Below are 11,267 nucleotides of genomic sequence, written 5' to 3' on the forward strand. Positions count from 1 at the left end.
TTTTTTACAGTTCATTTGGCTTGAGCAGTATCCCTTGCTTTCTAGTCTTTATTATTTGCTCATTTTTTTCACAAATCAATCTTGCTTCTTCAAAGGGGTCTTTGATATCATTTTGCTTCTTCAACACCATGATCTTTTGGGCCGTTCCAGATGTAGCCAATTTTGGTTCCACAGGCATTGGTACTATTTGCATGCCTTGGACCATGGTAGATATTAATCAAATAAAACAGGGGACCAAGCAAGGGAGAAATATCAAGCCTGTGGTGGCACATAAAAGGAAGAAGCCTAGCTTCTTCCACCATTCTATTCCCAATACATTATCCCACCAGCTAAGTTTTTAGTGCAGATTCCCACTTTTGGACCGGTACATGGGCTATTTTTCTGATATTTTTGGCTATATCTAGGATGGCACCCTCATGGTCATCTATCTTCAAACAACAATCTGAAGTATTAAATTTTCCACAAACACCTCCTTCTTCAGCCAATAGATAGTCTAAAGCCAACCTATTTTGATACACCGCAGCTCTTGTTTGGCTTTGTTGGCTAGCTAGTAATTCCAATGCCTGACCAGTTTGGTTTGTTATTATTTCTACAACTTCTTGGAGTCTTATAATCCAATTCAGCATGTAAATTGTGGTTCGATACCCCCAACTCCCATCTTGTGCCCAAGTGGCTGGCCTATATGTTTCAATTATGCACTCAGCAGGCCATTCCTCGTCTCTCCATTTTTGAGATCCTCCAATCAATTATCTTTTATTTCTTTTTAGATCCTCATACACTGGTATTCCTAGTTGATCTCTGTCTGGCTCTGGTAAAAGAAAGAATCCTGGGTGTATGATTCCCAGGGTACAACTCCCTTTCCACCGAGAGGGGAGCTTTGCATATGCCCTTTTTCCACATATCCAAAATAGGCCCTCTGGTGCCTTCCAGTAATCAAATTTTTGTTGATTTATATTTTCCCTAAATTTTGAAATGTCTGGGATCCCAAAATAAGGATTTTTGTTTGTATCATTGCATTGAAAGAGTTTGACCTTATTATTGTACTTACAATTCTTTTCCTTTGTTTTTTCTTGAGTCCAATACAGAGTTGGTTTCTCGGGGACCTATCGGAAGCCGCAGCGGGACGGGGAGCTCGGATCCCCGGCGGGGGGAGAAGAACAGACACCAGCCAATATGGTTGAAAAATACACTCCGATTTATTAGCAGTCTAAAGGCACTTATATAGTATACCAGCTTGTTAGCTCCTAAGTGGCTTAACACTTATCAGGACACATTTCTATTTCTACACAATCGGACTACATTGGCAGTTTTCCACAGTCTTGTTATGTTCAAAAGAATTTTGCCCTTGCCTCCCTTATACTCCCAGATATCACACCTGCAAGTACGTTACTCCCTGAAATTTCTCAGGCTGAAACTGTTCTGCTTCACAACAGAGACTTTCCCACTGAAAGTGTCTCACACACACAGGCCCAAAAACCTCCAGCTCAACAGCTTGCACAGCTCCTTTATTGATCCCAATAATTCCATTCTCCAACAAATTCCCCATTTTTCTTTTGTGCAAGCAATACTGGAGGGGTCACAGATGTAGTGACTTTGTATATTATCTGCTGCAAGCATCGGGAGGCAAGGTGAACACACTGCCAGTTCTACAGTAATCAAATGCTACACAAATAAAACTAGTTATAATTTTAAACTTAATAACTTTAACTATCCCTCTAAGTTGAGACCGTCTTCTTCTATAATTATGTAGTTAATTGATGTAACTCACTTATCTATTAGTAAAAATGGGAAAAAATGATTAAAAAGACTTAAACAGCATAAACCTCTAAACCTTTCACAGCCGTGGCTGCGGCTAATAGCAGAAGATCAATAGCTACTTAACTTTATATTATTACATGTCTAACATTAATAACACACACTTAACTTATTAAGCACTTGCAAGGCTATATTAAACTTAATGGCTACGTAGCTTTGACATCACTTAAACTCTACACAACTTAACTTAGCAGAACTTAAAATTAACTTTACTTAAACTTAACTTTGCTTAAACTTAACACGAATTAACCTTAACACTACCTAAACGTTATGCAACTTAACCTTATCACTTAAATTCTACAGAACTTTAAACTTAACAGAACTTAAAATTAAAGAACTTAACTTTAACAGAAATTAACCTTAACATCACGTAAACTTAACAGAACTTAAATGTACTCTTATTTCAAGACATTCAAAAAGAAACAATTTTTCACTTTACTTCTGAGTTTGGTGTTATACTCAAAAACTTTTTGCAATATACCCAAAAATTCATGCAATTATTTCTCTTAGTTTTGTCTTTGGAAAGGGTTCCCCGACACCCACCACCATTCACCTAGGGCAGCTGTTATTTTCGCCCCAGAGTCTCACTATTTCTCCTGCTATGGAGAGTGGTGGATCTGGCAAGTCCTCAGCTCCTTCACTCAGCCACGTCTCAGCCTCTCTCAAGGCTCCTCAGGACAGGTCTCACAGTCCCAGCTGTTATGGTAGTGGCATCACGTTCCTCAGGAGCTGATGCTGACTGTGCTTTCTTGTTTCGGGGTCCTGTAGCATGGCACCACTTTGCTGGGCACCTCTCTGGTCAGTGATGTAGCGATGACTTGTCCCTGTTGTTGCAGGACATTCTGCAGTGTTGCAGTCCACGTTCGTTCCCAGAGCAGGAACTGTGAAGGGGTTAGCAGCGACTGTGCGATGCTGATGTAATGCTTTTGAACACAGGACATCTGCTGTAAAGACAGACTGAAAAATGCTTAGTATAGATAAGTTAGCAAGCTTTTTGATGACTTTTTGCATTACTTGTTGGTACTTCTCTTTCATTTGGGGCTGTTTCCGGGTCGCCCCGGCCGGCTTTGGCATTGCAGGCGACGAAACTATAAAAGCCGCGCTGCTGCCGGCTGTCCCGCAGCTCAGCGCAGGGGAATCACCCTCCGCCGCTTTTGGCCGGGCTGCTGCTTTCGGCCGGGCACCGGGGCTGCCGGTGTCTCTTTGGCCCGCCCGCGCCCCGCCCCCTGGATCTGGTATCTGTGCTTCCGCTCTCGCGGCCATTACTTTTCCGGTCGTTGGAGAGTTAACATCCGGCTCTGCCGGGTTTAGCAACTCTCGCAATGAGCTAACGCGCGCTGCCGTGGTTTTAATGATTTTTCTCGCGGCCAGCCGGAAGGACAGCGCTACCCCGAACTCCGCCGCGGTCTCTGGCCGCTGCTCTGTAAGTCCCGCGTCTGTTACTTTCCCGGAGCTACTAAAGCCCGCGCTGCCGCTCTCTACAGTCTCTATGGCAACCGCGGCAACTGTCTTTCCTGTTTTTACTTCTGAGAAAGTACTAATTACTGCTCTCCAGGTGGATTTGGGAGCTCTTGTTTCTGTAGCTTTCATTTTAAACGATCTTGGATTAACTAGTTCCTTATAAAGGTTTATCTCCTTAATTCCCTGCTTTTCTAAAAAGCGTAAAAACACATTAAAGGCTGCCTGAGTTTCCATGACCGCGTCCACAAACCCGCGACTCAGCGCGAAACACAAAGCGCATAAACTATACCCGCGGATAAAACCGCGAACCCGCGTCCAGCGCGAGCCGTACCCGCGATCAGCGCGAACCCGCGCCTCAGCGCGGAAAACAAAACCGCGGACAAACCGCGAACCGCAAACCGCGAACTAAAAACCGAAAAACCCGCGGACTACTCTGATACCACCCGCGCCTCTGCGCGCCCCAAGTATCAGGGTACTGCAGCGTCCAGGCAAGCCTTTAGCAGCCAAGCGGCGAACCACCGATGTTAAGGTGGCCCAGGCTAGAGGTCGGCCACCCCTCCGCCCCCGCCGGCACTGCTTCGGCACCGCATTAGGCTCCCGCCAGGTCAAAGGGAATAAAATACCAGTCCCAGTCCAAATTCCGAGTTCCGTGTTCGAGTCCCGTACTCCGCGTTCCAAGTTCCGAGTTCGGTGTTCCAAGTTCGGTGTTCCAAGTTTGGTGTGCCGTGTTCGGTGTGTGGGAGTGTGTTGGCACCCCCCCCCCCCCCCCCCCCCCGTTTTATTTAAATCACCCTGTCTGTCATTTTTATCTCCTCCCAGGACCCTGTCTGTCACTCTGCCACCCCTCCCAGGCTTCTGGAAAGTTCTAGCCAGGGGGCCAGGTGATTAGTCCTGGGAAAGGAGTCCCTCCCTTCCCCTGTTATAGTTGGTTCCCTTATGTGTCTCTCGTTCTGCTTGCCGCACCCTTCCCTTCCCTGGTTGGTTGTTCTGTACACCCCCCCCCATGTCCCCCCGCCATAAAATGCCCTGGCGCGCGATCTGCAGGTGCTCTGGGTTGGGCACCCCTGGTGGTTGAGGTCCCCCCGTTCGGAGGACCAATAAACTTTCTGGATTTAACCCAACTCTGAGCCTGCCCCCTTTCCTCCGCCGTCTGCCTTTATCGCCGCGGTCCCTTGGAAGGACCCACGAGCCAGACCTCTGATCCCTCCGATATCAGAGGCTGGCCCCCGTTGCCTGCTGTGTCCCAAGCTGACCGGGCTGAGTGGGAACTGGTCCCAGAGGACACAACGGCATCGGTGTCCCTGTTCGGGCGCCAGATATCGGAAGCCGCAGCGGGACGGGGAGCTCGGATCCCCGGCGGGGGGAGAAGAACAGACACCAGCCAATATGGTTGAAAAATACACTCCGATTTATTAGCAGTCTAAAGGCACTTATATAGTATACCAGCTTGTTAGCTCCTAAGTGGCTTAACACTTATCAGGACATATTTCTATTTCTACACAATCGGACTACATTGGCAGTTTTCCACAGTCTTGTTATGATCAAAAGAATTTTGCCCTTGCCTCCCTTATACTCGTAGATATCACACCTGCAAGTACGTTACTCCCTGAAATTTCTCAGGCTGAAACTGTTTAGCTTCACAACAGAGACTTTCCCACGGAAAGTGTCTCACACACACAGGCCCAAAAACCTCCAGCTCAACAGCTTGCACAGCTCCTTTATTGATCCCAATAATTCCATTCTCCAACAGGGACCCACCATGTAAAAGTTCCATTACTGACCTTATATCTCTTACAGGGAGTATTTCCTACTTCGTTAAGGAAATTGTTCCCGGTACGCCAGAGACACTCCTCTCCTATCACTGTTGAACTCAGTACCCACCCTTCTGGTCTGTTTTCTCCCCTTATCCTTGTCCAATTCCATTTAAGGAGTTCTATTGGGCTTAAGCTACTGCCTTTCCATGGCCATTCCTCTGTCATCAGAGGCCCTCCACAGACCCAACAGTTGGTTACATTAAGCTTTTTACCGATCCTTTCCCCTAATTCCACAAACAGGTTTTTTCCAAATTTTGAGATTTCCTTTTCATTTTCTAATTGTTGTTTGAGTTTCACATACATGTCTTGAATTGGGGTCGATATAGAGTTAGATTGCTGTGTTCGCTTTGCCTTCTTATTTACCAGTTGTTCTTTTACTAAGCCTGAGACTTTACTCCCAACAATATATGTGAAACACATCCATCTTTCCCCTTTTGGACATTTACTTCCCAACCTGCTACCACTTCTTCCTAAGTTTTCTACAACCCAGTACTTTTTCCCCTTTTGTATACAGTTTTCTACTTTGGATGGGTTATAACAGTGACTGTTGACATGGGTATGAGCAATGAAAAAGGAACCTCGGTGTTTTTCCATATACAGCTTTCAGTAACACCTATGGCATGGCTTTGTCGGTATCCCCAGAGGGAAGAGACAAAAAAGGAGTGACAGATAAAGGAATAACAGAGGTTCGATATGGCTTATACCTCCACCTCCCATGCCTATGGGGTCGCTACCCACAGCAGGGGTATATGATCTTCTTGGTGGCAAGTACAGTGGTCAATTCGGTCTTGCCCTCTATTTCCTTGTCACTTCCTTTTCACTATTTTCCAGGCAAATTGCTTTTGACACTTCTTAATTGTAGCTTCCCACCATTCCTCAGGTATCTCCCATTCAACAGGCACTAGTAATTCCCATCCACAAAGCAAGGTGGCTATTTCAGCTGTTCTTCGTTCTACCTGGATGGGGAATAGATTTGGCGTTCGACACTTCATGCAATGAGAGTGTCGTTTTAGTGAACTACAATACCAATAATTTTTTACAGTCTAGACATTTACATTTAACCCAGCTATCATGTCCAGTATTGGGATGAATCAGACAGGGTATATGGTATGACACTGTTGGAAGTGGCAATTCCTCCTCTTTTTTTTTTTAATAAGTCACAGGCTAAGGCCAGAATGTGAGAACTCTCAGACCGAAATAGTCCTGATCCTCCTGTTTGGAGTGGAAGTATTCCTCCCCAAGGAGGGTATCGGAGGTGTCTCAGGACTTGTCCAGGCAACACTTGAAACCACTGACATAAGCTTGGCCTTATTTCCCAGTCAGGTGTGATTCTTGGTGTATCTCTTGGATCATTTGGGTCTTCCCAGTGCATTACCCCCCAGTTCCCACTTAAGAGTCAACTTGGTATCACCAGGCTTAGATGTTATAGTCCACTCCTTAGGTTCTTCCATGGGTCCTTTGATTCTGCTGGCATGGATCCACCCTTGCTCCTTGGTCCAGATCTCTGCCTCAGTCGTCAGTAGCACCTGAAAAGGACCTTCCCATTGTGGAGCTAAAGATTGCTCTTTCCATGTTTTTACTAGTACCCACTCCCCTGGATGGATATTATGGATTTTAAAGTCTAAAGGTGTGGTTTGAGGGATTATCCATTTCAACCGCAAATCTTCAAGGGTCCTTGCAATTGTGGTGACATATCCTTTAACACTCATTTCCCCTACTTCATAGGTAGCAGTTTCATGTTGGGTGGTCAGAAAGGGTAACCCAAACACCATTTCGTAAGGTGACACACTCAGGTCTGACCTGGATTGTGTCCGAACCCTTAATAAAGCCAGAGGTAGGCATTTTACCTGTGACATTTGAGTTTCAATTATTAGTTTAGTTAAGGTTCTCTTTAAAGTTTGGTTCATCCTCTCTACCCATCCTGAACTCTGTGGGTGCCATGGGGTATGCAGCTCCCACTTTATTCCCAAGGCTTGAGTTAGTTGCTGTAGAACTTTTGATGTAAAATGTGCCCCTCTATCTGAGTCTATCCTATTAATCATTCCGTACCTGGTGTCATACATAAAATCCCTATTAGTGCTTGGTCTTTGCATATTAAGTGCTTTAATTAATTTTGAGTTAAATATTTTTAAATTGAATGTTAAAATTAGCCCATCAGCCCAGGTACACAAATCAAGTTTTATTATTTTGGTTTTCACTCGTTCCAAGCTGTTCATTTGTGCCCTTCCCAGTAAAATTCCCCAGTTAAAAGTTCCCCAGTTAAAATCCCTTTTCAAACATTTATCACTTGTACACCATAAGAGCTATCTTTCCTATGTTTACTGTATACTTTTACAAGTGTTTTAAGATGTGTTTGATGTATTTTTTTTAATGTTTTTACTTGTACTTTGGTTTCAAAGAAGATTTCAAAACCCCAGTTCCAACAAACAGCACAGCCCCCACAGCCACGAAGCTGTGGAGCCCTGTAAGCTAACCTGAATTTTAATGATTGGTGGACAGAGGTAATCTGTCAAAGGGAAAACACCAATCACCTTAAACCAAAGGGGCGGGCTGTGGGCGGACTGTGGGCAGAGCAAAGTCTATAAAAGAGAGAGACGCTGGCCTCTCTGTTCCTTTTTTTTCTCTTTCTCTCTCTCTCTATCTCCCCCTCTTCCCCTTCCTCTCCAGCCCGCTCAGTGCTGGAGAAACTTACTCCTCTCAAGGAGCCATTAGAATTTTATTTCTTTTTGACCAGCCTAGCACTGCAAGCCTTTTTCTCTACCTGAGGTTCAGAGCTGCCTAAGCCTGAAGCTCCTGAATCCCTGCGCTCCTGGGCCATACCTCCTGAGCCACTAGGATCCCAAATTTTTATATTTTGCTAATTTTTGCAATTTTTCAATTTTTCTGTTTTAATAAATTGTTTTAATTTCTACTAAGAGTTGTCTCATTCCTCACAACTCTTTTGGGGAACTCGTCCGGGATCCTATTTTTGCCCTAAAATCCAGGTATTTTGGTTAATTTTACTATTTTTGAATTTTTGCGATTTTTTTTTTTTGTTTTTTTCCCTTGGATTTTCTGGGCTCCCACAAGGATTACTGCAGTGGAGAAAGGACACCTCCGGTGGAGAAGGACTTTGTGGTAAGGCTTGAACCCTTCTTAAAGGGATTTTAGTTAGGGACTTACCCTTTTTAAGGGCTATTAGTTTTTGGGGAACCTCCGAGTGGAATTCCTTTGTGAGAGTGTGTGTGGGGGGGGTTGGCCATCCCCAGTGTGTGTGTGAGTGTGCTTGAAAGGGTTCATTTTTAAGGGCACCACGAGGGATCACCCTTTAGAGACACAGAGGAGAGGATCGAGTGTGGTGATCAGCCTTTCTGGGGGGAGGTTTCCACATTTTAGGGGTGTGCGCAGCCCCAAATTCAGTTTTATTAGTGTCTCAGTCTCCTCGGGTCTATGACTGAGGAGAAACCTCATTTTAAACCCCTTCTTTTCTTCTTTTCGGCGGGGGCGGCCGCCATTTTGAAGTTTTGAATTTCGGCGTGGTCGGCCGCCGCGTGGTCGGCCGCCATTTTGAAATTTCGAGCGGCCGCGTGGTCGGCCGCCATTTTGAAATTTCGGCCGCCGCTTGGTCCGCAGCCATTTTGAAATTTCGGGTTTCCACGTGGTTGGCCGCCATTTTGAAATTTCGAGCAGCCACGTGGTCGGCCGCCATTTTGAAATTTCGAGCGGCCGCGTGGTCGGCCGCCATTTTGAAATTCGGGTTTCCACGTGGTCGGCCGCCATTTTGAAATTTCGGGTTTCGGCAGGGGCAGCCGCCATTTTGTGTCCTTTTAATTTGAACTGCACCCTTTTGCTGTTCTAAGTGCTTGTGTGAACTTGTTTTAGCTGCACTCTTGTAGTCAGTGCTATCTAGCACCTTTATACTTTCTGTTAGTTTGGAGTGTTTGAGTTATTAGATTATAGTTGTAATTTGCTTTATCTGCTTTAATCATAAGACACCACTTTGATATTTTGTATTGTTCGTGTTATTCATTATAATCCTTTTCCTTTAATTCGGTTATAAATATTTTAAATTTATCTCTCCCTTGCTAATAAAGACAACTTTTGTTTCGTAAGTTTTAAGTATTATATATATATAGCCATCTAAATTTCAGTTATACTTTAAACAATTTCAATACACATTAATTATTCTTATTATAATTAAAGTTCTTTTTTTGCACCATATTTGTTTCTCACCAGCCTACCATATTTAATTTTTCCACAGATTCTCCATCATTAATTATCTTATACATCTATTATTCCTACTTACTTTTCTCTACATTAGTTGTATTGTATTTTATGCTTATAAATCTATTATCATTCTATTTTTTTTATTGTGATAGTGTATTGATTCTAGGTTATTTTGTAATATTATCTCCTTCTACAATATCCTAATTGTTTTATATAATATAATACTTTGGTTTATTTAATTAAAAAAAAAAAATTTTTTTCTTCTGCACAAGCTACTTGTTTGTTTCCCAGTAACAAAATGGGACAAACAAATAGCAAAAGGAAAGACCTAATGAAGAAATACAAAATCTTCCCAGAGAGTCCATTAGGACAAATGCTCCTAAAGTGGGAAGAAAATCTTTTAACTAAAGAAAAAGACCAGTGCCAAATGATTAGGTACTGTGTTTTTAAGTGGCCAAAACATAGAATTAAAAAAGATGGGCTCAAATGGCCCAAGCATGGGTCTTCTGAAAAATGGCTTTGTGAAGCTTTGCATTCTTATGTACATTACAAAGCTCCAAAACATTCTGATGAATTAGACTATGCTAAAATTTGGTTAAATTATTGGCAAAAACAAAATGAAGACCAAGGCAAGAAAATAGAATTGGAAGAGGAAACTAAATCTAATTCAATTGGACTTAATAAAAATTCAAACCAATTTTTTTCCATTGCAGAAGAACACAAACAGAAAGAAAAACAAAAACCTAAATTAAATCAACCAAAGTGGGACCCCCTAGACTACCTTCCTCCAGTAACTCCTCCAGAAAGGAGGGTCCAAATTGAACAAGAAAGGGTCCTTCCTTCATCAATCCACCTAATCGAAAGGGACTCAGAAAGTGAGGATGAAAGTGAAAAAGAAAATTCTGTTCCTTCCTGCTCTCACAAAAGGCAACCGGACAAAGGATTTCTTCTAGCCAGGATGGCCCAGCATCTTGCACTAGAAAGAAATCATTTAAAACACCTGACTGTCCCACCTGCCTTAGCACTCCCCATGAGTCTAAAATTTTACCTCTTAGGGAGGTACCCATGGGAAATGCTCAAGGAGGAATTGGTTATGTAGTTGTACCTCTAGCTTCATCTGAGGTACGGGAATTTAAAAAAGAAATGAAAAGCCTGATGGCTGACCCCATTGGTCTAGCTGACCAATTTGATCAATTCCTCGGCCCTAATATTTATAATTGGGGAGAGATACAATCCATCCTACACTCCTTATTCACCATTGAGGAACGAAAACTGATTAGAGCCGCAGGAGTGACAGTCTGGGACAGAGAAAATAATTCTAATCAGGGCCCAATTGGAGAACAAAAATTACCACTGACAGACCCTGAATGGAACCCAAATTCAGAAGAGGGCAGGAGGAACATGAAAGACTACAGAAATTTAATTATAAAAGGGATTAGAGAAGCTGTTCCTCGAGTTAATAATATGAAAAAAGCATTTTGTGGGGAACAGGAAAAGGATGAGTCCCCAACAGCTTGGATGGCTCGGTTAAGGAATAACATCCAACTTTATTCTGTCATTGACTTAGACAGTGAGGGAGGCAAAACTATGCTAAAGGTACATTTTGTGCTTCACTCCTGGCCTGACATCAGAAAAAAATTGGAAAAATTGGAAAAATGGCCAGAGAGGGAACTAGATGAATTACTGGAGGAAGCCCAAAAAGTCTTTGTCAGGAGGGATGAAGAGAGGATGAAGGCTAAAAGCCGAATAATGAATAACAGTACTAGTGCTCCAATCCACAACCCTCCTACACAAAGAACTTCCCAAAGGGGCATCCCACAACAGCAAACCCAAATCTGCCCTCAGCAACAGCCACAGGTTTGTGCTTGCAATATACAATCTACCTCAATTGCTCAAAGACCTGAGAGGTTAATTTGCACATACTGTAATAAACCAGGCCACGGGCAGTGGTACTGTTTTAAAAAGCAGAGA

Source organism: Aphelocoma coerulescens (assembly GCF_041296385.1).
Source record: "Aphelocoma coerulescens isolate FSJ_1873_10779 chromosome W unlocalized genomic scaffold, UR_Acoe_1.0 ChrW_unloc_scaf_1, whole genome shotgun sequence".
Lineage (NCBI taxonomy): Eukaryota > Metazoa > Chordata > Aves > Passeriformes > Corvidae > Aphelocoma > Aphelocoma coerulescens.